Source organism: Anomaloglossus baeobatrachus, unplaced genomic scaffold (genome assembly GCF_048569485.1).
Source record: "Anomaloglossus baeobatrachus isolate aAnoBae1 unplaced genomic scaffold, aAnoBae1.hap1 Scaffold_4024, whole genome shotgun sequence".
NCBI classification, from domain to species: domain Eukaryota; kingdom Metazoa; phylum Chordata; class Amphibia; order Anura; family Aromobatidae; genus Anomaloglossus; species Anomaloglossus baeobatrachus.
Window position 1 is genome coordinate 1 of NW_027443361.1, and position 24,549 is coordinate 24,549.

Here is a 24,549-nt window from a genome sequence, read left to right on the forward strand (position 1 = left end):
AACTGCAGCACGGGGACATAGCCGAGTTGGTCAGGTTGAGTGGTGATGAGTTTGCTATTTGGATGAATAAAGAAAGTCAAAAGTGTGAAAGATAAAAAACAAAAGGAGGAAGTGTGAAAAGTGAATGGGCCAAATTGAGGTGCATATGAAGACGTATGCTTTCTTCCAATTCATTAAATCGGGCTAATATGAATCAGGTGAATTGAGTTCTGCTTTTGGAAACTGGGTTAAGAAGGGGTGCACCGTTCCTGGAGGTACTGCAATACCAGGTCAATGCGTGGAGTGGACAGAGCAAGCTCTTTTTCCATCTCCCTGTTCTAAAAATCCATTTAATATATGGTCCCCAGATAGGGGACGTATCAGATATTAAACTGATAAGAACAGATACTACACTTGATCTTAGCCAAAAGGCCGAGAAGCGATAACCAGAATTGGTTTGGGCCTCGAGTGGCACCCTGGCCTATGCCGGACACATCTTAGGGAGAGAGAGCGAGAGGGAGACAAACCCACGCCTACACAAGACATTTTGTCACCCAAGCCAACCCTTGAAAAGGCTGCTTTGCAGAGCCAAAACAAGAAGAATGGTGCGTTTTGCAGCCGCCGCCCACTGCAATGAATCTGAATAACTCCTCCTTTAGGGCGCAAGCAACTCCCCTCCCCCTTGCAGTCTTTCCAATTCACGATACAAAAAGACGGACAGGACAGGTTGCCTGACTTTCCGTCACTGCCACCCTTTGCCATCCTTACCCGTAGAAAGCCCTTTCATCATCCCCAAACCCTAATCTTTTCCCTTTCCTTCCCAGCCCCCAAACCCTGCCCTCTGTACCTTTCTCACCACCCGCTTCCCTTCTCCTGTCATCCCCCTACCACCCGGGAAAAAAAGAGATTGCCCCCTCCTTCCACTAGCCCACCCTCCCACCCAAAGAACAACTTCTTCTGCGCAGCTTGTTTTCTAGGCAGCAGCGCTATTGTGATGTCATCGGGGGGCATTGTGACAAGCCGCCAGTGTTCCGTCTCTTCATGTTGTGCACAGTTCAAACGGAAAATACATCAACAGGCAGACTACAGAAAAGCTTACTATCAAAGGTTAGAGGGGGGCTTTCTCAGAGGGCTTTTTACAGTTTTTCTATTCCCAATTAGCCGTTTAAGTGTACTTATTGAAAGTAGTAATTCTTTCATAGGCCGCCCTTTCTTAGTATTTGACGTTCCTTATATTGCGGTATGAGGCTTCGCAGTAGGTTGCAAACATTCATCACCCATGACTGTCCCCAATTGAGCTCAGAAGCTCAATGTCTATCATGACCTCTCTTTTAGAATGTCCAAGAGCAAGCAAACTATTCCTCCAGGAGAGGGCGCCAACAGACTACTAAAGAGATCATCATTACTCAAAGAAAACCCCAAAAACCAATGCATGATAGGAATAAACAGGTAACTTTCTTTGGAGTGGAAGCGGAGAGATCGCACCAGATGCCAATTCTAGATGTTATCACACCTGTGGTCACTGCAGCAGCAGGTGAATCCACTTTGTCCAAAAGGGATCTATTCCATTCAATTGCAAATGATCTAGATAAGACAGAGAACTGCAGCACGGGGACATAGCCGAGTTGGTCAGGTTGAGTGGTGATGAGTTTGCTATTTGGATGAATAAAGAAAGTCAAAAGTGTGAAAGATAAAAAACAAAAGGAGGAAGTGTGAAAAGTGAATGGGCCAAATTGAGGTGCATATGAAGACGTATGCTTTCTTCCAATTCATTAAATCGGGCTAATATGAATCAGGTGAATTGAGTTCTGCTTTTGGAAACTGGGTTAAGAAGGGGTGCACCGTTCCTGGAGGTACTGCAATACCAGGTCAATGCGTGGAGTGGACAGAGCAAGCTCTTTTTCCATCTCCCTGTTCTAAAAATCCATTTAATATATGGTCCCCAGATAGGGGACGTATCAGATATTAAACTGATAAGAACAGATACTACACTTGATCTTAGCCAAAAGGCCGAGAAGCGATAACCAGAATTGGTTTGGGCCTCGAGTGGCACCCTGGCCTATGCCGGACACATCTTAGGGAGAGAGAGCGAGAGGGAGACAAACCCACGCCTACACAAGACATTTTGTCACCCAAGCCAACCCTTGAAAAGGCTGCTTTGCAGAGCCAAAACAAGAAGAATGGTGCGTTTTGCAGCCGCCGCCCACTGCAATGAATCTGAATAACTCCTCCTTTAGGGCGCAAGCAACTCCCCTCCCCCTTGCAGTCTTTCCAATTCACGATACAAAAAGACGGACAGGACAGGTTGCCTGACTTTCCGTCACTGCCACCCTTTGCCATCCTTACCCGTAGAAAGCCCTTTCATCATCCCCAAACCCTAATCTTTTCCCTTTCCTTCCCAGCCCCCAAACCCTGCCCTCTGTACCTTTCTCACCACCCGCTTCCCTTCTCCTGTCATCCCCCTACCACCCGGGAAAAAAAGAGATTGCCCCCTCCTTCCACTAGCCCACCCTCCCACCCAAAGAACAACTTCTTCTGCGCAGCTTGTTTTCTAGGCAGCAGCGCTATTGTGATGTCATCGGGGGGCATTGTGACAAGCCGCCAGTGTTCCGTCTCTTCATGTTGTGCACAGTTCAAACGGAAAATACATCAACAGGCAGACTACAGAAAAGCTTACTATCAAAGGTTAGAGGGGGGCTTTCTCAGAGGGCTTTTTACAGTTTTTCTATTCCCAATTAGCCGTTTAAGTGTACTTATTGAAAGTAGTAATTCTTTCATAGGCCGCCCTTTCTTAGTATTTGACGTTCCTTATATTGCGGTATGAGGCTTCGCAGTAGGTTGCAAACATTCATCACCCATGACTGTCCCCAATTGAGCTCAGAAGCTCAATGTCTATCATGACCTCTCTTTTAGAATGTCCAAGAGCAAGCAAACAATTCCTCCAGGAGAGGGCGCCAACAGACTACTAAAGAGATCATCATTACTCAAAGAAAACCCCAAAAACCAATGCATGATAGGAATAAACAGGTAACTTTCTTTGGAGTGGAAGCGGAGAGATCGCACCAGATGCCAATTCTAGATGTTATCACACCTGTGGTCACTGCAGCAGCAGGTGAATCCACTTTGTCCAAAAGGGATCTATTCCATTCAATTGCAAATGATCTAGATAAGACAGAGAACTGCAGCACGGGGACATAGCCGAGTTGGTCAGGTTGAGTGGTGATGAGTTTGCTATTTGGATGAATAAAGAAAGTCAAAAGTGTGAAAGATAAAAAACAAAAGGAGGAAGTGTGAAAAGTGAATGGGCCAAATTGAGGTGCATATGAAGACGTATGCTTTCTTCCAATTCATTAAATCGGGCTAATATGAATCAGGTGAATTGAGTTCTGCTTTTGGAAACTGGGTTAAGAAGGGGTGCACCGTTCCTGGAGGTACTGCAATACCAGGTCAATGCGTGGAGTGGACAGAGCAAGCTCTTTTTCCATCTCCCTGTTCTAAAAATCCATTTAATATATGGTCCCCAGATAGGGGACGTATCAGATATTAAACTGATAAGAACAGATACTACACTTGATCTTAGCCAAAAGGCCGAGAAGCGATAACCAGAATTGGTTTGGGCCTCGAGTGGCACCCTGGCCTATGCCGGACACATCTTAGGGAGAGAGAGCGAGAGGGAGACAAACCCACGCCTACACAAGACATTTTGTCACCCAAGCCAACCCTTGAAAAGGCTGCTTTGCAGAGCCAAAACAAGAAGAATGGTGCGTTTTGCAGCCGCCGCCCACTGCAATGAATCTGAATAACTCCTCCTTTAGGGCGCAAGCAACTCCCCTCCCCCTTGCAGTCTTTCCAATTCACGATACAAAAAGACGGACAGGACAGGTTGCCTGACTTTCCGTCACTGCCACCCTTTGCCATCCTTACCCGTAGAAAGCCCTTTCATCATCCCCAAACCCTAATCTTTTCCCTTTCCTTCCCAGCCCCCAAACCCTGCCCTCTGTACCTTTCTCACCACCCGCTTCCCTTCTCCTGTCATCCCCCTACCACCCGGGAAAAAAAGAGATTGCCCCCTCCTTCCACTAGCCCACCCTCCCACCCAAAGAACAACTTCTTCTGCGCAGCTTGTTTTCTAGGCAGCAGCGCTATTGTGATGTCATCGGGGGGCATTGTGACAAGCCGCCAGTGTTCCGTCTCTTCATGTTGTGCACAGTTCAAACGGAAAATACATCAACAGGCAGACTACAGAAAAGCTTACTATCAAAGGTTAGAGGGGGGCTTTCTCAGAGGGCTTTTTACAGTTTTTCTATTCCCAATTAGCCGTTTAAGTGTACTTATTGAAAGTAGTAATTCTTTCATAGGCCGCCCTTTCTTAGTATTTGACGTTCCTTATATTGCGGTATGAGGCTTCGCAGTAGGTTGCAAACATTCATCACCCATGACTGTCCCCAATTGAGCTCAGAAGCTCAATGTCTATCATGACCTCTCTTTTAGAATGTCCAAGAGCAAGCAAACTATTCCTCCAGGAGAGGGCGCCAACAGACTACTAAAGAGATCATCATTACTCAAAGAAAACCCCAAAAACCAATGCATGATAGGAATAAACAGGTAACTTTCTTTGGAGTGGAAGCGGAGAGATCGCACCAGATGCCAATTCTAGATGTTATCACACCTGTGGTCACTGCAGCAGCAGGTGAATCCACTTTGTCCAAAAGGGATCTATTCCATTCAATTGCAAATGATCTAGATAAGACAGAGAACTGCAGCACGGGGACATAGCCGAGTTGGTCAGGTTGAGTGGTGATGAGTTTGCTATTTGGATGAATAAAGAAAGTCAAAAGTGTGAAAGATAAAAAACAAAAGGAGGAAGTGTGAAAAGTGAATGGGCCAAATTGAGGTGCATATGAAGACGTATGCTTTCTTCCAATTCATTAAATCGGGCTAATATGAATCAGGTGAATTGAGTTCTGCTTTTGGAAACTGGGTTAAGAAGGGGTGCACCGTTCCTGGAGGTACTGCAATACCAGGTCAATGCGTGGAGTGGACAGAGCAAGCTCTTTTTCCATCTCCCTGTTCTAAAAATCCATTTAATATATGGTCCCCAGATAGGGGACGTATCAGATATTAAACTGATAAGAACAGATACTACACTTGATCTTAGCCAAAAGGCCGAGAAGCGATAACCAGAATTGGTTTGGGCCTCGAGTGGCACCCTGGCCTATGCCGGACACATCTTAGGGAGAGAGAGCGAGAGGGAGACAAACCCACGCCTACACAAGACATTTTGTCACCCAAGCCAACCCTTGAAAAGGCTGCTTTGCAGAGCCAAAACAAGAAGAATGGTGCGTTTTGCAGCCGCCGCCCACTGCAATGAATCTGAATAACTCCTCCTTTAGGGCGCAAGCAACTCCCCTCCCCCTTGCAGTCTTTCCAATTCACGATACAAAAAGACGGACAGGACAGGTTGCCTGACTTTCCGTCACTGCCACCCTTTGCCATCCTTACCCGTAGAAAGCCCTTTCATCATCCCCAAACCCTAATCTTTTCCCTTTCCTTCCCAGCCCCCAAACCCTGCCCTCTGTACCTTTCTCACCACCCGCTTCCCTTCTCCTGTCATCCCCCTACCACCCGGGAAAAAAAGAGATTGCCCCCTCCTTCCACTAGCCCACCCTCCCACCCAAAGAACAACTTCTTCTGCGCAGCTTGTTTTCTAGGCAGCAGCGCTATTGTGATGTCATCGGGGGGCATTGTGACAAGCCGCCAGTGTTCCGTCTCTTCATGTTGTGCACAGTTCAAACGGAAAATACATCAACAGGCAGACTACAGAAAAGCTTACTATCAAAGGTTAGAGGGGGGCTTTCTCAGAGGGCTTTTTACAGTTTTTCTATTCCCAATTAGCCGTTTAAGTGTACTTATTGAAAGTAGTAATTCTTTCATAGGCCGCCCTTTCTTAGTATTTGACGTTCCTTATATTGCGGTATGAGGCTTCGCAGTAGGTTGCAAACATTCATCACCCATGACTGTCCCCAATTGAGCTCAGAAGCTCAATGTCTATCATGACCTCTCTTTTAGAATGTCCAAGAGCAAGCAAACTATTCCTCCAGGAGAGGGCGCCAACAGACTACTAAAGAGATCATCATTACTCAAAGAAAACCCCAAAAACCAATGCATGATAGGAATAAACAGGTAACTTTCTTTGGAGTGGAAGCGGAGAGATCGCACCAGATGCCAATTCTAGATGTTATCACACCTGTGGTCACTGCAGCAGCAGGTGAATCCACTTTGTCCAAAAGGGATCTATTCCATTCAATTGCAAATGATCTAGATAAGACAGAGAACTGCAGCACGGGGACATAGCCGAGTTGGTCAGGTTGAGTGGTGATGAGTTTGCTATTTGGATGAATAAAGAAAGTCAAAAGTGTGAAAGATAAAAAACAAAAGGAGGAAGTGTGAAAAGTGAATGGGCCAAATTGAGGTGCATATGAAGACGTATGCTTTCTTCCAATTCATTAAATCGGGCTAATATGAATCAGGTGAATTGAGTTCTGCTTTTGGAAACTGGGTTAAGAAGGGGTGCACCGTTCCTGGAGGTACTGCAATACCAGGTCAATGCGTGGAGTGGACAGAGCAAGCTCTTTTTCCATCTCCCTGTTCTAAAAATCCATTTAATATATGGTCCCCAGATAGGGGACGTATCAGATATTAAACTGATAAGAACAGATACTACACTTGATCTTAGCCAAAAGGCCGAGAAGCGATAACCAGAATTGGTTTGGGCCTCGAGTGGCACCCTGGCCTATGCCGGACACATCTTAGGGAGAGAGAGCGAGAGGGAGACAAACCCACGCCTACACAAGACATTTTGTCACCCAAGCCAACCCTTGAAAAGGCTGCTTTGCAGAGCCAAAACAAGAAGAATGGTGCGTTTTGCAGCCGCCGCCCACTGCAATGAATCTGAATAACTCCTCCTTTAGGGCGCAAGCAACTCCCCTCCCCCTTGCAGTCTTTCCAATTCACGATACAAAAAGACGGACAGGACAGGTTGCCTGACTTTCCGTCACTGCCACCCTTTGCCATCCTTACCCGTAGAAAGCCCTTTCATCATCCCCAAACCCTAATCTTTTCCCTTTCCTTCCCAGCCCCCAAACCCTGCCCTCTGTACCTTTCTCACCACCCGCTTCCCTTCTCCTGTCATCCCCCTACCACCCGGGAAAAAAAGAGATTGCCCCCTCCTTCCACTAGCCCACCCTCCCACCCAAAGAACAACTTCTTCTGCGCAGCTTGTTTTCTAGGCAGCAGCGCTATTGTGATGTCATCGGGGGGCATTGTGACAAGCCGCCAGTGTTCCGTCTCTTCATGTTGTGCACAGTTCAAACGGAAAATACATCAACAGGCAGACTACAGAAAAGCTTACTATCAAAGGTTAGAGGGGGGCTTTCTCAGAGGGCTTTTTACAGTTTTTCTATTCCCAATTAGCCGTTTAAGTGTACTTATTGAAAGTAGTAATTCTTTCATAGGCCGCCCTTTCTTAGTATTTGACGTTCCTTATATTGCGGTATGAGGCTTCGCAGTAGGTTGCAAACATTCATCACCCATGACTGTCCCCAATTGAGCTCAGAAGCTCAATGTCTATCATGACCTCTCTTTTAGAATGTCCAAGAGCAAGCAAACTATTCCTCCAGGAGAGGGCGCCAACAGACTACTAAAGAGATCATCATTACTCAAAGAAAACCCCAAAAACCAATGCATGATAGGAATAAACAGGTAACTTTCTTTGGAGTGGAAGCGGAGAGATCGCACCAGATGCCAATTCTAGATGTTATCACACCTGTGGTCACTGCAGCAGCAGGTGAATCCACTTTGTCCAAAAGGGATCTATTCCATTCAATTGCAAATGATCTAGATAAGACAGAGAACTGCAGCACGGGGACATAGCCGAGTTGGTCAGGTTGAGTGGTGATGAGTTTGCTATTTGGATGAATAAAGAAAGTCAAAAGTGTGAAAGATAAAAAACAAAAGGAGGAAGTGTGAAAAGTGAATGGGCCAAATTGAGGTGCATATGAAGACGTATGCTTTCTTCCAATTCATTAAATCGGGCTAATATGAATCAGGTGAATTGAGTTCTGCTTTTGGAAACTGGGTTAAGAAGGGGTGCACCGTTCCTGGAGGTACTGCAATACCAGGTCAATGCGTGGAGTGGACAGAGCAAGCTCTTTTTCCATCTCCCTGTTCTAAAAATCCATTTAATATATGGTCCCCAGATAGGGGACGTATCAGATATTAAACTGATAAGAACAGATACTACACTTGATCTTAGCCAAAAGGCCGAGAAGCGATAACCAGAATTGGTTTGGGCCTCGAGTGGCACCCTGGCCTATGCCGGACACATCTTAGGGAGAGAGAGCGAGAGGGAGACAAACCCACGCCTACACAAGACATTTTGTCACCCAAGCCAACCCTTGAAAAGGCTGCTTTGCAGAGCCAAAACAAGAAGAATGGTGCGTTTTGCAGCCGCCGCCCACTGCAATGAATCTGAATAACTCCTCCTTTAGGGCGCAAGCAACTCCCCTCCCCCTTGCAGTCTTTCCAATTCACGATACAAAAAGACGGACAGGACAGGTTGCCTGACTTTCCGTCACTGCCACCCTTTGCCATCCTTACCCGTAGAAAGCCCTTTCATCATCCCCAAACCCTAATCTTTTCCCTTTCCTTCCCAGCCCCCAAACCCTGCCCTCTGTACCTTTCTCACCACCCGCTTCCCTTCTCCTGTCATCCCCCTACCACCCGGGAAAAAAAGAGATTGCCCCCTCCTTCCACTAGCCCACCCTCCCACCCAAAGAACAACTTCTTCTGCGCAGCTTGTTTTCTAGGCAGCAGCGCTATTGTGATGTCATCGGGGGGCATTGTGACAAGCCGCCAGTGTTCCGTCTCTTCATGTTGTGCACAGTTCAAACGGAAAATACATCAACAGGCAGACTACAGAAAAGCTTACTATCAAAGGTTAGAGGGGGGCTTTCTCAGAGGGCTTTTTACAGTTTTTCTATTCCCAATTAGCCGTTTAAGTGTACTTATTGAAAGTAGTAATTCTTTCATAGGCCGCCCTTTCTTAGTATTTGACGTTCCTTATATTGCGGTATGAGGCTTCGCAGTAGGTTGCAAACATTCATCACCCATGACTGTCCCCAATTGAGCTCAGAAGCTCAATGTCTATCATGACCTCTCTTTTAGAATGTCCAAGAGCAAGCAAACTATTCCTCCAGGAGAGGGCGCCAACAGACTACTAAAGAGATCATCATTACTCAAAGAAAACCCCAAAAACCAATGCATGATAGGAATAAACAGGTAACTTTCTTTGGAGTGGAAGCGGAGAGATCGCACCAGATGCCAATTCTAGATGTTATCACACCTGTGGTCACTGCAGCAGCAGGTGAATCCACTTTGTCCAAAAGGGATCTATTCCATTCAATTGCAAATGATCTAGATAAGACAGAGAACTGCAGCACGGGGACATAGCCGAGTTGGTCAGGTTGAGTGGTGATGAGTTTGCTATTTGGATGAATAAAGAAAGTCAAAAGTGTGAAAGATAAAAAACAAAAGGAGGAAGTGTGAAAAGTGAATGGGCCAAATTGAGGTGCATATGAAGACGTATGCTTTCTTCCAATTCATTAAATCGGGCTAATATGAATCAGGTGAATTGAGTTCTGCTTTTGGAAACTGGGTTAAGAAGGGGTGCACCGTTCCTGGAGGTACTGCAATACCAGGTCAATGCGTGGAGTGGACAGAGCAAGCTCTTTTTCCATCTCCCTGTTCTAAAAATCCATTTAATATATGGTCCCCAGATAGGGGACGTATCAGATATTAAACTGATAAGAACAGATACTACACTTGATCTTAGCCAAAAGGCCGAGAAGCGATAACCAGAATTGGTTTGGGCCTCGAGTGGCACCCTGGCCTATGCCGGACACATCTTAGGGAGAGAGAGCGAGAGGGAGACAAACCCACGCCTACACAAGACATTTTGTCACCCAAGCCAACCCTTGAAAAGGCTGCTTTGCAGAGCCAAAACAAGAAGAATGGTGCGTTTTGCAGCCGCCGCCCACTGCAATGAATCTGAATAACTCCTCCTTTAGGGCGCAAGCAACTCCCCTCCCCCTTGCAGTCTTTCCAATTCACGATACAAAAAGACGGACAGGACAGGTTGCCTGACTTTCCGTCACTGCCACCCTTTGCCATCCTTACCCGTAGAAAGCCCTTTCATCATCCCCAAACCCTAATCTTTTCCCTTTCCTTCCCAGCCCCCAAACCCTGCCCTCTGTACCTTTCTCACCACCCGCTTCCCTTCTCCTGTCATCCCCCTACCACCCGGGAAAAAAAGAGATTGCCCCCTCCTTCCACTAGCCCACCCTCCCACCCAAAGAACAACTTCTTCTGCGCAGCTTGTTTTCTAGGCAGCAGCGCTATTGTGATGTCATCGGGGGGCATTGTGACAAGCCGCCAGTGTTCCGTCTCTTCATGTTGTGCACAGTTCAAACGGAAAATACATCAACAGGCAGACTACAGAAAAGCTTACTATCAAAGGTTAGAGGGGGGCTTTCTCAGAGGGCTTTTTACAGTTTTTCTATTCCCAATTAGCCGTTTAAGTGTACTTATTGAAAGTAGTAATTCTTTCATAGGCCGCCCTTTCTTAGTATTTGACGTTCCTTATATTGCGGTATGAGGCTTCGCAGTAGGTTGCAAACATTCATCACCCATGACTGTCCCCAATTGAGCTCAGAAGCTCAATGTCTATCATGACCTCTCTTTTAGAATGTCCAAGAGCAAGCAAACTATTCCTCCAGGAGAGGGCGCCAACAGACTACTAAAGAGATCATCATTACTCAAAGAAAACCCCAAAAACCAATGCATGATAGGAATAAACAGGTAACTTTCTTTGGAGTGGAAGCGGAGAGATCGCACCAGATGCCAATTCTAGATGTTATCACACCTGTGGTCACTGCAGCAGCAGGTGAATCCACTTTGTCCAAAAGGGATCTATTCCATTCAATTGCAAATGATCTAGATAAGACAGAGAACTGCAGCACGGGGACATAGCCGAGTTGGTCAGGTTGAGTGGTGATGAGTTTGCTATTTGGATGAATAAAGAAAGTCAAAAGTGTGAAAGATAAAAAACAAAAGGAGGAAGTGTGAAAAGTGAATGGGCCAAATTGAGGTGCATATGAAGACGTATGCTTTCTTCCAATTCATTAAATCGGGCTAATATGAATCAGGTGAATTGAGTTCTGCTTTTGGAAACTGGGTTAAGAAGGGGTGCACCGTTCCTGGAGGTACTGCAATACCAGGTCAATGCGTGGAGTGGACAGAGCAAGCTCTTTTTCCATCTCCCTGTTCTAAAAATCCATTTAATATATGGTCCCCAGATAGGGGACGTATCAGATATTAAACTGATAAGAACAGATACTACACTTGATCTTAGCCAAAAGGCCGAGAAGCGATAACCAGAATTGGTTTGGGCCTCGAGTGGCACCCTGGCCTATGCCGGACACATCTTAGGGAGAGAGAGCGAGAGGGAGACAAACCCACGCCTACACAAGACATTTTGTCACCCAAGCCAACCCTTGAAAAGGCTGCTTTGCAGAGCCAAAACAAGAAGAATGGTGCGTTTTGCAGCCGCCGCCCACTGCAATGAATCTGAATAACTCCTCCTTTAGGGCGCAAGCAACTCCCCTCCCCCTTGCAGTCTTTCCAATTCACGATACAAAAAGACGGACAGGACAGGTTGCCTGACTTTCCGTCACTGCCACCCTTTGCCATCCTTACCCGTAGAAAGCCCTTTCATCATCCCCAAACCCTAATCTTTTCCCTTTCCTTCCCAGCCCCCAAACCCTGCCCTCTGTACCTTTCTCACCACCCGCTTCCCTTCTCCTGTCATCCCCCTACCACCCGGGAAAAAAAGAGATTGCCCCCTCCTTCCACTAGCCCACCCTCCCACCCAAAGAACAACTTCTTCTGCGCAGCTTGTTTTCTAGACAGCAGCGCTATTGTGATGTCATCGGGGGGCATTGTGACAAGCCGCCAGTGTTCCGTCTCTTCATGTTGTGCACAGTTCAAACGGAAAATACATCAACAGGCAGACTACAGAAAAGCTTACTATCAAAGGTTAGAGGGGGGCTTTCTCAGAGGGCTTTTTACAGTTTTTCTATTCCCAATTAGCCGTTTAAGTGTACTTATTGAAAGTAGTAATTCTTTCATAGGCCGCCCTTTCTTAGTATTTGACGTTCCTTATATTGCGGTATGAGGCTTCGCAGTAGGTTGCAAACATTCATCACCCATGACTGTCCCCAATTGAGCTCAGAAGCTCAATGTCTATCATGACCTCTCTTTTAGAATGTCCAAGAGCAAGCAAACTATTCCTCCAGGAGAGGGCGCCAACAGACTACTAAAGAGATCATCATTACTCAAAGAAAACCCCAAAAACCAATGCATGATAGGAATAAACAGGTAACTTTCTTTGGAGTGGAAGCGGAGAGATCGCACCAGATGCCAATTCTAGATGTTATCACACCTGTGGTCACTGCAGCAGCAGGTGAATCCACTTTGTCCAAAAGGGATCTATTCCATTCAATTGCAAATGATCTAGATAAGACAGAGAACTGCAGCACGGGGACATAGCCGAGTTGGTCAGGTTGAGTGGTGATGAGTTTGCTATTTGGATGAATAAAGAAAGTCAAAAGTGTGAAAGATAAAAAACAAAAGGAGGAAGTGTGAAAAGTGAATGGGCCAAATTGAGGTGCATATGAAGACGTATGCTTTCTTCCAATTCATTAAATCGGGCTAATATGAATCAGGTGAATTGAGTTCTGCTTTTGGAAACTGGGTTAAGAAGGGGTGCACCGTTCCTGGAGGTACTGCAATACCAGGTCAATGCGTGGAGTGGACAGAGCAAGCTCTTTTTCCATCTCCCTGTTCTAAAAATCCATTTAATATATGGTCCCCAGATAGGGGACGTATCAGATATTAAACTGATAAGAACAGATACTACACTTGATCTTAGCCAAAAGGCCGAGAAGCGATAACCAGAATTGGTTTGGGCCTCGAGTGGCACCCTGGCCTATGCCGGACACATCTTAGGGAGAGAGAGCGAGAGGGAGACAAACCCACGCCTACACAAGACATTTTGTCACCCAAGCCAACCCTTGAAAAGGCTGCTTTGCAGAGCCAAAACAAGAAGAATGGTGCGTTTTGCAGCCGCCGCCCACTGCAATGAATCTGAATAACTCCTCCTTTAGGGCGCAAGCAACTCCCCTCCCCCTTGCAGTCTTTCCAATTCACGATACAAAAAGACGGACAGGACAGGTTGCCTGACTTTCCGTCACTGCCACCCTTTGCCATCCTTACCCGTAGAAAGCCCTTTCATCATCCCCAAACCCTAATCTTTTCCCTTTCCTTCCCAGCCCCCAAACCCTGCCCTCTGTACCTTTCTCACCACCCGCTTCCCTTCTCCTGTCATCCCCCTACCACCCGGGAAAAAAAGAGATTGCCCCCTCCTTCCACTAGCCCACCCTCCCACCCAAAGAACAACTTCTTCTGCGCAGCTTGTTTTCTAGGCAGCAGCGCTATTGTGATGTCATCGGGGGGCATTGTGACAAGCCGCCAGTGTTCCGTCTCTTCATGTTGTGCACAGTTCAAACGGAAAATACATCAACAGGCAGACTACAGAAAAGCTTACTATCAAAGGTTAGAGGGGGGCTTTCTCAGAGGGCTTTTTACAGTTTTTCTATTCCCAATTAGCCGTTTAAGTGTACTTATTGAAAGTAGTAATTCTTTCATAGGCCGCCCTTTCTTAGTATTTGACGTTCCTTATATTGCGGTATGAGGCTTCGCAGTAGGTTGCAAACATTCATCACCCATGACTGTCCCCAATTGAGCTCAGAAGCTCAATGTCTATCATGACCTCTCTTTTAGAATGTCCAAGAGCAAGCAAACTATTCCTCCAGGAGAGGGCGCCAACAGACTACTAAAGAGATCATCATTACTCAAAGAAAACCCCAAAAACCAATGCATGATAGGAATAAACAGGTAACTTTCTTTGGAGTGGAAGCGGAGAGATCGCACCAGATGCCAATTCTAGATGTTATCACACCTGTGGTCACTGCAGCAGCAGGTGAATCCACTTTGTCCAAAAGGGATCTATTCCATTCAATTGCAAATGATCTAGATAAGACAGAGAACTGCAGCACGGGGACATAGCCGAGTTGGTCAGGTTGAGTGGTGATGAGTTTGCTATTTGGATGAATAAAGAAAGTCAAAAGTGTGAAAGATAAAAAACAAAAGGAGGAAGTGTGAAAAGTGAATGGGCCAAATTGAGGTGCATATGAAGACGTATGCTTTCTTCCAATTCATTAAATCGGGCTAATATGAATCAGGTGAATTGAGTTCTGCTTTTGGAAACTGGGTTAAGAAGGGGTGCACCGTTCCTGGAGGTACTGCAATACCAGGTCAATGCGTGGAGTGGACAGAGCAAGCTCTTTTTCCATCTCCCTGTTCTAAAAATCCATTTAATATATGGTCCCCAGATAGGGGACGTATCAGATATTAAACTGATAAGAACAGATTTTTGATTTAACAGCATCTTTATTATCATGCACTACTCACAAAAAGGTAACAAACCGTGTACAGTGCCGCAGCCCCGTACACACAGAAATATACAATCCTTCTTACATAGCCATAGAGTACGACGCACTAAACTATACATCACGCTCCTATGCTTATCCATAACACTCAAGCTGAAAGAAAAAGTTAGACAATAAATAACGACGAACCGGCGATTGGGGGATGGGGGTAGGGGAAAAGGGGGATAGGGTGGGGAAATCACAGGCCCGAAGCTTTATTGAAAGACGCACATAACGGGAAAAGGAGGGAGGGGGCATGGAAGAGGTCTAAACCTCCTCCTCGGCGCTGTCGTCCGGACTGTCCATGATGGAATAGTCTCTGAGCAGGCTGTGGATCAGCCTGCGGCAATCCTGGATAGACATCCTCTCCCTCTTCAAGATGAGCCGGTTCCTGGCGACCCAAATAGCGTCCTTAAAGCAGTTCATAAGGCGCCAAGCCTCCTGGATGGCTCCAACGGTGTGAGTCCCAGGGAAGAGTCCATAAAGTACGGAATGGTACGATAGGCTCCCTCTGGGGACGGAGTTCCTCAGGTCATCCTCCAGGGCAACCAACAGGCGCTGTGCGAAACGGCAGTCCCAAAAGGCGTGCAGCGATGTTTCCTCCACGAAGGGGCACCTTGGGCAGTACCGGGTTTTGCACAGGTTCCGGGCGTGCATGAATGACCGGACGGGCAGTCCGCCCTGTATCGCCATCCATGACAAGTCCTTGTGCCCGTTGGTCAATCCAGCCGATGACACGTTTGTCCAAACAGTCTCCAGTGTGTCGTGATGAAGTCCTGGAATGTTCTCCATTTCGTCCTTGGCTCTGATGAGTTTGTGGATAGTCTTTGGCTTCCACAAATCAGGCTTGAGTCCCTCCAGTTGGTGTTCCCTCACAAACCGAACCACGTCTCCGTAGAACCATGGCGCCGTCCAGTTGTAGGGGAAGGAGCTGTCCCACTTGTCCCAGCCTAACCGTCTCCAAAGGGGGAGCAGGAAGAAGCGAGACATGGACCCACCCGCGGAACCTCTCTTGACTCGCAGAGTTCGGCGAACGCAGTCACATACGAAGGAGGATCGCAGGAGGGTGGGGATATCGGGTACGCCCTTCCCACCCTTGCGAGGATCCTTGTACATGATGCTCCGCTTTACTCTGTCCATCTTGGATCCCCAGACAAAACGAAACACCGTCCTGGTAATGGCCCTGCACACGGTGGCAAGGGGGGGCCAGGCCTGGGCCGTGTACTGCAGCACGGGCAGTACCTCGTTACGCAGGACCAGTGCTTTGCCCTCACAGGTGAGGCGTCTGAGGCTCCACAGACCGATCCGTTGGGTGATCTTGGTCAAGCGTTCCTCCCAGGACTTGAGGGCTGCTCCTTCCTTCCCGAACCAGACTCCAAGAACCTTGATGAAATCCGGCTGGATGCTGAAAGGGAAGGGGGCGGAAGAGGCCGGCTGCCAGTCCCCGAAGAGCATGGCTTCCGACTTCCCGCAGTTGACTTTGGCTCCCGAAGCCCGTCCGAAGGTCTCACAGGTCTGGACGAGGGTGTCGACTGAGCGCCGGTCCGCGCAGAAGACGGTCACGTCGTCCATGTAGAGCGAGCACTTGACCTCGAAGCGTTCTGGTCCTGGTGCGGTGATCCCTCTGATCTCTCCATTCCGCCGGATAGCCTCTGCAAAGAGTTCTATAACACAAACAAAAAGAAGAGGTGACAGAGGACAGCCTTGTCTGACCCCTGAGAGGACCGGGAAGGGGTCAGTCTTCCAGCCGTTTACCAACACCGAGCTGTGAATATCAAAATACATTAGTTGGACATACAAGCAAAACATGTTACCCAAACCTAACCTGTGCAGAGCTTTGCCCAGGAACTCATGGGAAACACGGTCGAAGGCCTTTTCCTGATCCAACGAGATCAGGGCTGCGTGCACCCGGCGGGCTTTGATGTACTCGACCGTGTCCCGCATGAGAGCCAGGCTGTCTGCGATGCGACGTCCGGGGATGCCGCAGGTCTGATCCGGGTGGATGATCCGTCCGATAACAGTCTTCAATCTCGTTGCCATCGTCTTGGCCAGGATCTTGTAGTCGACGTTCAGAAGGGTGATGGGACGCCAATTCTTCAGGTCGCACCTCTCTCCTTTACGCTTGTACAGGATCGTGACCATTCCTTCCCTCAGAGATGGAGGCATTCTGCCCTCCACCACCATCTCCTCATACAGCCCTAACAGGTCCGGACAGATTAGGTCTCCCAGCGCTACATAGAGCTCTGCTGGGAGGCCGTCACTGCCCGGTGTCCTGCCAGAACTAAAGGATTTGGCGGCCGAGAGCAGCTCGTCCACCGTCAGAGGAACATCCATGGCCGCCGCGTCTGCAGGGTCAAGATGGTTAGTGATACCTGACAGGAACTTATCGGCGGCCTCGGGGTCAGTAGTCTTGCGGGCGTAGAGTTCGCTGTAGAAGTCGCTGACGACCTTCATCACGTTCTCTTTCCCGCGTCGCATGCTGCCACTCTCGTCTCGTAGTTCATTCATGGGCGTGTGACCGGCGTGGAGTTTCCTGAAAAAGAACGAGTTACATTTCTCACCCTTCTCCAGGTTCTCCACTTTGGAACGGAAGACAATTCGCTCGGACTCCTCCTCGAAGTGCCTTTTCAGGCTCCTCTTAGTCTCCTCCAGCTCCTCTCTCACGTCCCAGCCGCATCGAAGAAGGTCCTGCAGGGAACGCAGCTCACGCTGGAGTCTCCTGAAGTCCCTCCTCTTCAGACCCGCCTGTTGTTGACTCTTTGCCTGAAAGAAGAAACGGAACTCGAGTTTAACGTATTCCCACCAGTCAGAAACAGACTGGAAGCCCGCCTTGTAGGCCCGCCACGTGGAGTAGGCAGCTCTAAGCTCCTCCAGAATCTCACCCTTTTCCAGCAGAGAGCAGTTCAGCTTCCAGGAGCCCGGGCCAATGGGGAAGCCATGGCCCAGCACACCTTGAAAGTGAATGGCTCTGTGGTCAGAGAAGAAGCAGGGGACCATCGAGTGCCCACTCCGCCCAACCGCCCGAGAGGTAAACACAAAGTCAATCCTGGAACGCAGCGAGCCATCGGATCGGCACCATGAATAGTTCACGGATCCGTGTCCGATGGAGCCAACAACGTCCACAAGAGAGGCTTCGGTCACCATCTCAATGAGCAGTTTGGATGTGACGTCCAACTTGGCAGCCGTTCCAGAACTGCGTCCATCCTCCTCAATCGGGCAGTTGAAATCCCCGGCCATCACTACCGTCCTGGCGGTAGCGAGCTGAGGGCGCAGGGCTTGGAGGAGCTCCAGTCGATCGCTCTTCACAGGAGAAGCGTACACATTGATGAACCTGACAGGTTCTCCCGCCCAGGTGCCATCCACGAGCAGTAACCTGCCGCAGACGATTTCCTGAACAGAGTCCAATGTGAAGGCGCTTCCCCTGATCAGCACGGCAACCCCCGCGGACCTACAGTCGCCTCCGCCGGACCAGTAGGATGGGCCATGGGTCCACTCCCTGGCCAGATGGTTGAAGGACCTAGAGGAGGGAAGGGAGCATTCCTGCAGGAAAAATACATCACTAGACTGAGTGTTAAGGAACGCAAAAATTGTCTGACGTCGGAACTTGTCTCTGATGCTCCTAACATTAATGGAAAAGGTGTTAATGTTAGCAGTCATTGGAGGAAAGAGAAAGTTAGCGCAGGCGGTGTGCCTTAGTTACCACTCCGGTCGGGCGGTTCTTCCTCTTTGGCACCTGCTGGTAAGGGTATCTCCAGCAGACCCTCTTCTTCTAGCTGATCGAGCAGGGATGGTGCCTCAGTGGCTTCCGACTCCTCCATTTCTTCTTCGGCCACAAGGGACTCCACCATCTGCTCCAACACGTCCGGTTCTGGGAGGAGGCCATCCTCCTCTTCCTGGGGTGGATTGGGATCCACAATGAACAGCTTGGAAGGTTCTGCGACAGGACTATCTTCCACCTTCCTTTTCCTTTGGCCTGTACCTGAGGAGACAAGAGCTGGAAAATCCTCCTCGGTGAAAAGTGCAAGAGTGCTGAGGTCCTCTGCTCTCATGGTCTGGGGAGGGAGAGTGGGCTTTGGGGGGGGGGTGAGGAGACCAACTGAGGAGTAGGGGAATGAGGTGGAGGTAGTGGAATCCTCAGTAGGGTTGGCCGGGGGGGGAGGGGTTTGGACAGGGGTGACAGGGGGGGGGACCAGGGAGGGGGCAACAGTTTTCTTACCCTTTTTCCTGGACTCCGTGGCTGCTGGGGCATCGGCTGGAGCCACGGTCGCCGGGTTCTTGGCCGCCTTGTCCTTGGCCTCTGTGGCCTTGGTCGTAGCTGCCTTGGTCGACGAAGCTGTGACTACCCGATACTGGGTCACCGCGGCAACCCTTGCCCAGGATTTCTCCCGCTGTGGGCAGTCCTTGTAAAGGTGGTCCGCCTGTCCACATAGGTTGCAAGTCTTCTTCTTTGGGCAGTCCTTGGAGCTGTGTCCCGTCACCCGGCAAACCCTGCAGGCGTCCTCCTTGCAGGTCTTCATCGAATGCCCTTTCCCGCCACATTTCCTGCAGTTGTGTGGCATGTCCGGGTAGTAGATGAGACCAAAGGAGTTTCCCAGAGAGAATGTCGGGGGCAGGTGCTGGAGACCATCCTCGGATGCTGGTTCCCTGTAGAGTCGAACGGTTACTGACCACTTACCCGTCCAGAATCCGTTGCCGTTAAGGATGTGGGATGGCTCCCTCACCACTGTGCAGAGACGTCCCAGGAACGTGGAGATGTCTCTTCCTGGGGTGTGCGGGTTCCGCATGGAGACCGTGATCCTCTTCTCATCCCTCTGTATAGGACAGGATCCTAAAAAAGAATGAAAAGGGGAGTCCGGCATCGCTGCGTTCATCGCCTCCCAGTATCTCCTGCAGGCATTCACCGTGGCAAAGGTTACCAGAAAAATGCCAGTCATGAAGGTCTGGACACTCAGGGTTTCCGCCCTGGAGAAGCCCTGATCCAGAATCATCTTCTTGCAGAACACGTCGCTGGACATGTCCGGCAACCTACCATCCACCGCCTTTAGCTTCAGGGCGACCGTCTGCCGCATCCAAGGCTCCAGGGTTGGAGCCTTTTCAGGCGGCGTCCGGGCTCCCTCCGGCTGGCTGGCGTCGGAGGTAGGGGCCTCTTGGGCCGAAGAAGCCTCTGGATGAGCCTTCCTGGAGGTCCCTGGGTCCTGAGCCTTCTTGGCTGCCTTCTCTGGCTTGCTTGCCATGGCTGGTTCCTGCTTGAGTTCCCGGAGCTGGATCTTGGATTCTTCTCCGGGTGTCTTCTCCCGCTGTGTTCCTCCTCGAAGTTCCTCTGGTCTCCCCAAGTCTTCTCCGAGCCTTCGTCTTCTTGCTTCTTTCTGCCAAGCTCTTCTTCCGTCCGATCTCCCTCTTCCGGTCTCGGCTGGGCTTCGGAGCTCGTCTCCCTGATCGTATCTCGTCAAGTGTAGCTAGCTCAGTTTGTTCTGATAAGAACAGATACTACACTTGATCTTAGCCAAAAGGCCGAGAAGCGATAACCAGAATTGGTTTGGGCCTCGAGTGGCACCCTGGCCTATGCCGGACACATCTTAGGGAGAGAGAGCGAGAGGGAGACAAACCCACGCCTACACAAGACATTTTGTCACCCAAGCCAACCCTTGAAAAGGCTGCTTTGCAGAGCCAAAACAAGAAGAATGGTGCGTTTTGCAGCCGCCGCCCACTGCAATGAATCTGAATAACTCCTCCTTTAGGGCGCAAGCAACTCCCCTCCCCCTTGCAGTCTTTCCAATTCACGATACAAAAAGACGGACAGGACAGGTTGCCTGACTTTCCGTCACTGCCACCCTTTGCCATCCTTACCCGTAGAAAGCCCTTTCATCATCCCCAAACCCTAATCTTTTCCCTTTCCTTCCCAGCCCCCAAACCCTGCCCTCTGTACCTTTCTCACCACCCGCTTCCCTTCTCCTGTCATCCCCCTACCACCCGGGAAAAAAAGAGATTGCCCCCTCCTTCCACTAGCCCACCCTCCCACCCAAAGAACAACTTCTTCTGCGCAGCTTGTTTTCTAGGCAGCAGCGCTATTGTGATGTCATCGGGGGGCATTGTGACAAGCCGCCAGTGTTCCGTCTCTTCATGTTGTGCACAGTTCAAACGGAAAATACATCAACAGGCAGACTACAGAAAAGCTTACTATCAAAGGTTAGAGGGGGGCTTTCTCAGAGGGCTTTTTACAGTTTTTCTATTCCCAATTAGCCGTTTAAGTGTACTTATTGAAAGTAGTAATTCTTTCATAGGCCGCCCTTTCTTAGTATTTGACGTTCCTTATATTGCGGTATGAGGCTTCGCAGTAGGTTGCAAACATTCATCACCCATGACTGTCCCCAATTGAGCTCAGAAGCTCAATGTCTATCATGACCTCTCTTTTAGAATGTCCAAGAGCAAGCAAACTATTCCTCCAGGAGAGGGCGCCAACAGACTACTAAAGAGATCATCATTACTCAAAGAAAACCCCAAAAACCAATGCATGATAGGAATAAACAGGTAACTTTCTTTGGAGTGGAAGCGGAGAGATCGCACCAGATGCCAATTCTAGATGTTATCACACCTGTGGTCACTGCAGCAGCAGGTGAATCCACTTTGTCCAAAAGGGATCTATTCCATTCAATTGCAAATGATCTAGATAAGACAGAGAACTGCAGCACGGGGACATAGCCGAGTTGGTCAGGTTGAGTGGTGATGAGTTTGCTATTTGGATGAATAAAGAAAGTCAAAAGTGTGAAAGATAAAAAACAAAAGGAGGAAGTGTGAAAAGTGAATGGGCCAAATTGAGGTGCATATGAAGACGTATGCTTTCTTCCAATTCATTAAATCGGGCTAATATGAATCAGGTGAATTGAGTTCTGCTTTTGGAAACTGGGTTAAGAAGGGGTGCACCGTTCCTGGAGGTACTGCAATACCAGGTCAATGCGTGGAGTGGACAGAGCAAGCTCTTTTTCCATCTCCCTGTTCTAAAAATCCATTTAATATATGGTCCCCAGATAGGGGACGTATCAGATATTAAACTGATAAGAACAGATACTACACTTGATCTTAGCCAAAAGGCCGAGAAGCGATAACCAGAATTGGTTTGGGCCTCGAGTGGCACCCTGGCCTATGCCGGACACATCTTAGGGAGAGAGAGCGAGAGGGAGACAAACCCACGCCTACACAAGACATTTTGTCACCCAAGCCAACCCTTGAAAAGGCTGCTTTGCAGAGCCAAAACAAGAAGAATGGTGCGTTTTGCAGCCGCCGCCCACTGCAATGAATCTGAATAACTCCTCCTTTAGGGCGCAAGCAACTCCCCTCCCCCTTGCAGTCTTTCCAATTCACGATACAAAAAGACGGACAGGACAGGTTGCCTGACTTTCCGTCACTGCCACCCTTTGCCATCCTTACCCGTAGAAAGCCCTTTCATCATCCCCAAACCCTAATCTTTTCCCTTTCCTTCCCAGCCCCCAAACCCTGCCCTCTGTACCTTTCTCACCACCCGCTTCCCTTCTCCTGTCATCCCCCTACCACCCGGGAAAAAAAGAGATTGCCCCCTCCTTCCACTAGCCCACCCTCCCACCCAAAGAACAACTTCTTCTGCGCAGCTTGTTTTCTAGGCAGCAGCGCTATTGTGATGTCATCGGGGGGCATTGTGACAAGCCGCCAGTGTTCCGTCTCTTCATGTTGTGCACAGTTCAAACGGAAAATACATCAACAGGCAGACTACAGAAAAGCTTACTATCAAAGGTTAGAGGGGGGCTTTCTCAGAGGGCTTTTTACAGTTTTTCTATTCCCAATTAGCCGTTTAAGTGTACTTATTGAAAGTAGTAATTCTTTCATAGGCCGCCCTTTCTTAGTATTTGACGTTCCTTATATTGCGGTATGAGGCTTCGCAGTAGGTTGCAAACATTCATCACCCATGACTGTCCCCAATTGAGCTCAGAAGCTCAATGTCTATCATGACCTCTCTTTTAGAATGTCCAAGAGCAAGCAAACTATTCCTCCAGGAGAGGGCGCCAACAGACTACTAAAGAGATCATCATTACTCAAAGAAAACCCCAAAAACCAATGCATGATAGGAATAAACAGGTAACTTTCTTTGGAGTGGAAGCGGAGAGATCGCACCAGATGCCAATTCTAGATGTTATCACACCTGTGGTCACTGCAGCAGCAGGTGAATCCACTTTGTCCAAAAGGGATCTATTCCATTCAATTGCAAATGATCTAGATAAGACAGAGAACTGCAGCACGGGGACATAGCCGAGTTGGTCAGGTTGAGTGGTGATGAGTTTGCTATTTGGATGAATAAAGAAAGTCAAAAGTGTGAAAGATAAAAAACAAAAGGAGGAAGTGTGAAAAGTGAATGGGCCAAATTGAGGTGCATATGAAGACGTATGCTTTCTTCCAATTCATTAAATCGGGCTAATATGAATCAGGTGAATTGAGTTCTGCTTTTGGAAACTGGGTTAAGAAGGGGTGCACCGTTCCTGGAGGTACTGCAATACCAGGTCAATGCGTGGAGTGGACAGAGCAAGCTCTTTTTCCATCTCCCTGTTCTAAAAATCCATTTAATATATGGTCCCCAGATAGGGGACGTATCAGATATTAAACTGATAAGAACAGATACTACACTTGATCTTAGCCAAAAGGCCGAGAAGCGATAACCAGAATTGGTTTGGGCCTCGAGTGGCACCCTGGCCTATGCCGGACACATCTTAGGGAGAGAGAGCGAGAGGGAGACAAACCCACGCCTACACAAGACATTTTGTCACCCAAGCCAACCCTTGAAAAGGCTGCTTTGCAGAGCCAAAACAAGAAGAATGGTGCGTTTTGCAGCCGCCGCCCACTGCAATGAATCTGAATAACTCCTCCTTTAGGGCGCAAGCAACTCCCCTCCCCCTTGCAGTCTTTCCAATTCACGATACAAAAAGACGGACAGGACAGGTTGCCTGACTTTCCGTCACTGCCACCCTTTGCCATCCTTACCCGTAGAAAGCCCTTTCATCATCCCCAAACCCTAATCTTTTCCCTTTCCTTCCCAGCCCCCAAACCCTGCCCTCTGTACCTTTCTCACCACCCGCTTCCCTTCTCCTGTCATCCCCCTACCACCCGGGAAAAAAAGAGATTGCCCCCTCCTTCCACTAGCCCACCCTCCCACCCAAAGAACAACTTCTTCTGCGCAGCTTGTTTTCTAGGCAGCAGCGCTATTGTGATGTCATCGGGGGGCATTGTGACAAGCCGCCAGTGTTCCGTCTCTTCATGTTGTGCACAGTTCAAACGGAAAATACATCAACAGGCAGACTACAGAAAAGCTTACTATCAAAGGTTAGAGGGGGGCTTTCTCAGAGGGCTTTTTACAGTTTTTCTATTCCCAATTAGCCGTTTAAGTGTACTTATTGAAAGTAGTAATTCTTTCATAGGCCGCCCTTTCTTAGTATTTGACGTTCCTTATATTGCGGTATGAGGCTTCGCAGTAGGTTGCAAACATTCATCACCCATGACTGTCCCCAATTGAGCTCAGAAGCTCAATGTCTATCATGACCTCTCTTTTAGAATGTCCAAGAGCAAGCAAACTATTCCTCCAGGAGAGGGCGCCAACAGACTACTAAAGAGATCATCATTACTCAAAGAAAACCCCAAAAACCAATGCATGATAGGAATAAACAGGTAACTTTCTTTGGAGTGGAAGCGGAGAGATCGCACCAGATGCCAATTCTAGATGTTATCACACCTGTGGTCACTGCAGCAGCAGGTGAATCCACTTTGTCCAAAAGGGATCTATTCCATTCAATTGCAAATGATCTAGATAAGACAGAGAACTGCAGCACGGGGACATAGCCGAGTTGGTCAGGTTGAGTGGTGATGAGTTTGCTATTTGGATGAATAA

The 24,549-nt window shown here is 48.6% G+C and overlaps 11 non-coding genes and 2 pseudogenes across 11 annotated transcripts; all 13 read right to left on the minus strand.

Moving 5' to 3' along the window:
• Window positions 1-232: 232 nt before the first annotated feature.
• LOC142276682 (U2 spliceosomal RNA) lies at window positions 233-423 on the minus strand. The gene has a single exon (XR_012740100.1). It is a non-coding gene; the product is annotated as a U2 spliceosomal RNA (small nuclear RNA).
• A 1,387-nt stretch (window positions 424-1,810) lies between these two features.
• Window positions 1,811-2,001, minus strand: LOC142276694 (U2 spliceosomal RNA). Its single transcript, XR_012740111.1, has one exon. It is a non-coding gene; the product is annotated as a U2 spliceosomal RNA (small nuclear RNA).
• A 1,387-nt stretch (window positions 2,002-3,388) lies between these two features.
• LOC142276706 (U2 spliceosomal RNA) lies at window positions 3,389-3,579 on the minus strand. The gene has a single exon (XR_012740121.1). It is a non-coding gene; the product is annotated as a U2 spliceosomal RNA (small nuclear RNA).
• Window positions 3,580-4,966: 1,387 nt separating this feature from the next.
• LOC142276711 (U2 spliceosomal RNA) lies at window positions 4,967-5,157 on the minus strand. The gene has a single exon (XR_012740124.1). It is a non-coding gene; the product is annotated as a U2 spliceosomal RNA (small nuclear RNA).
• Window positions 5,158-6,544: 1,387 nt separating this feature from the next.
• On the minus strand, window positions 6,545-6,735 carry LOC142276712 (U2 spliceosomal RNA). Its single transcript, XR_012740125.1, has one exon. It is a non-coding gene; the product is annotated as a U2 spliceosomal RNA (small nuclear RNA).
• Window positions 6,736-8,122: 1,387 nt separating this feature from the next.
• Window positions 8,123-8,313, minus strand: LOC142276683 (U2 spliceosomal RNA). Its single transcript, XR_012740101.1, has one exon. It is a non-coding gene; the product is annotated as a U2 spliceosomal RNA (small nuclear RNA).
• A 1,387-nt stretch (window positions 8,314-9,700) lies between these two features.
• Window positions 9,701-9,891, minus strand: LOC142276684 (U2 spliceosomal RNA). The gene has a single exon (XR_012740102.1). It is a non-coding gene; the product is annotated as a U2 spliceosomal RNA (small nuclear RNA).
• A 1,387-nt stretch (window positions 9,892-11,278) lies between these two features.
• LOC142276685 (U2 spliceosomal RNA) lies at window positions 11,279-11,469 on the minus strand. Its single transcript, XR_012740103.1, has one exon. It is a non-coding gene; the product is annotated as a U2 spliceosomal RNA (small nuclear RNA).
• A 1,387-nt stretch (window positions 11,470-12,856) lies between these two features.
• LOC142276686 (U2 spliceosomal RNA) lies at window positions 12,857-13,047 on the minus strand. Its single transcript, XR_012740104.1, has one exon. It is a non-coding gene; the product is annotated as a U2 spliceosomal RNA (small nuclear RNA).
• A 1,387-nt stretch (window positions 13,048-14,434) lies between these two features.
• LOC142276705 (U2 spliceosomal RNA) lies at window positions 14,435-14,638 on the minus strand (annotated as a pseudogene).
• Window positions 14,639-20,078: 5,440 nt separating this feature from the next.
• On the minus strand, window positions 20,079-20,168 carry LOC142276709 (U2 spliceosomal RNA; annotated as a pseudogene).
• A 1,387-nt stretch (window positions 20,169-21,555) lies between these two features.
• LOC142276687 (U2 spliceosomal RNA) lies at window positions 21,556-21,746 on the minus strand. Its single transcript, XR_012740105.1, has one exon. It is a non-coding gene; the product is annotated as a U2 spliceosomal RNA (small nuclear RNA).
• A 1,387-nt stretch (window positions 21,747-23,133) lies between these two features.
• LOC142276688 (U2 spliceosomal RNA) lies at window positions 23,134-23,324 on the minus strand. The gene has a single exon (XR_012740106.1). It is a non-coding gene; the product is annotated as a U2 spliceosomal RNA (small nuclear RNA).
• Between the last annotated feature and the right edge of the window lie 1,225 nt (window positions 23,325-24,549).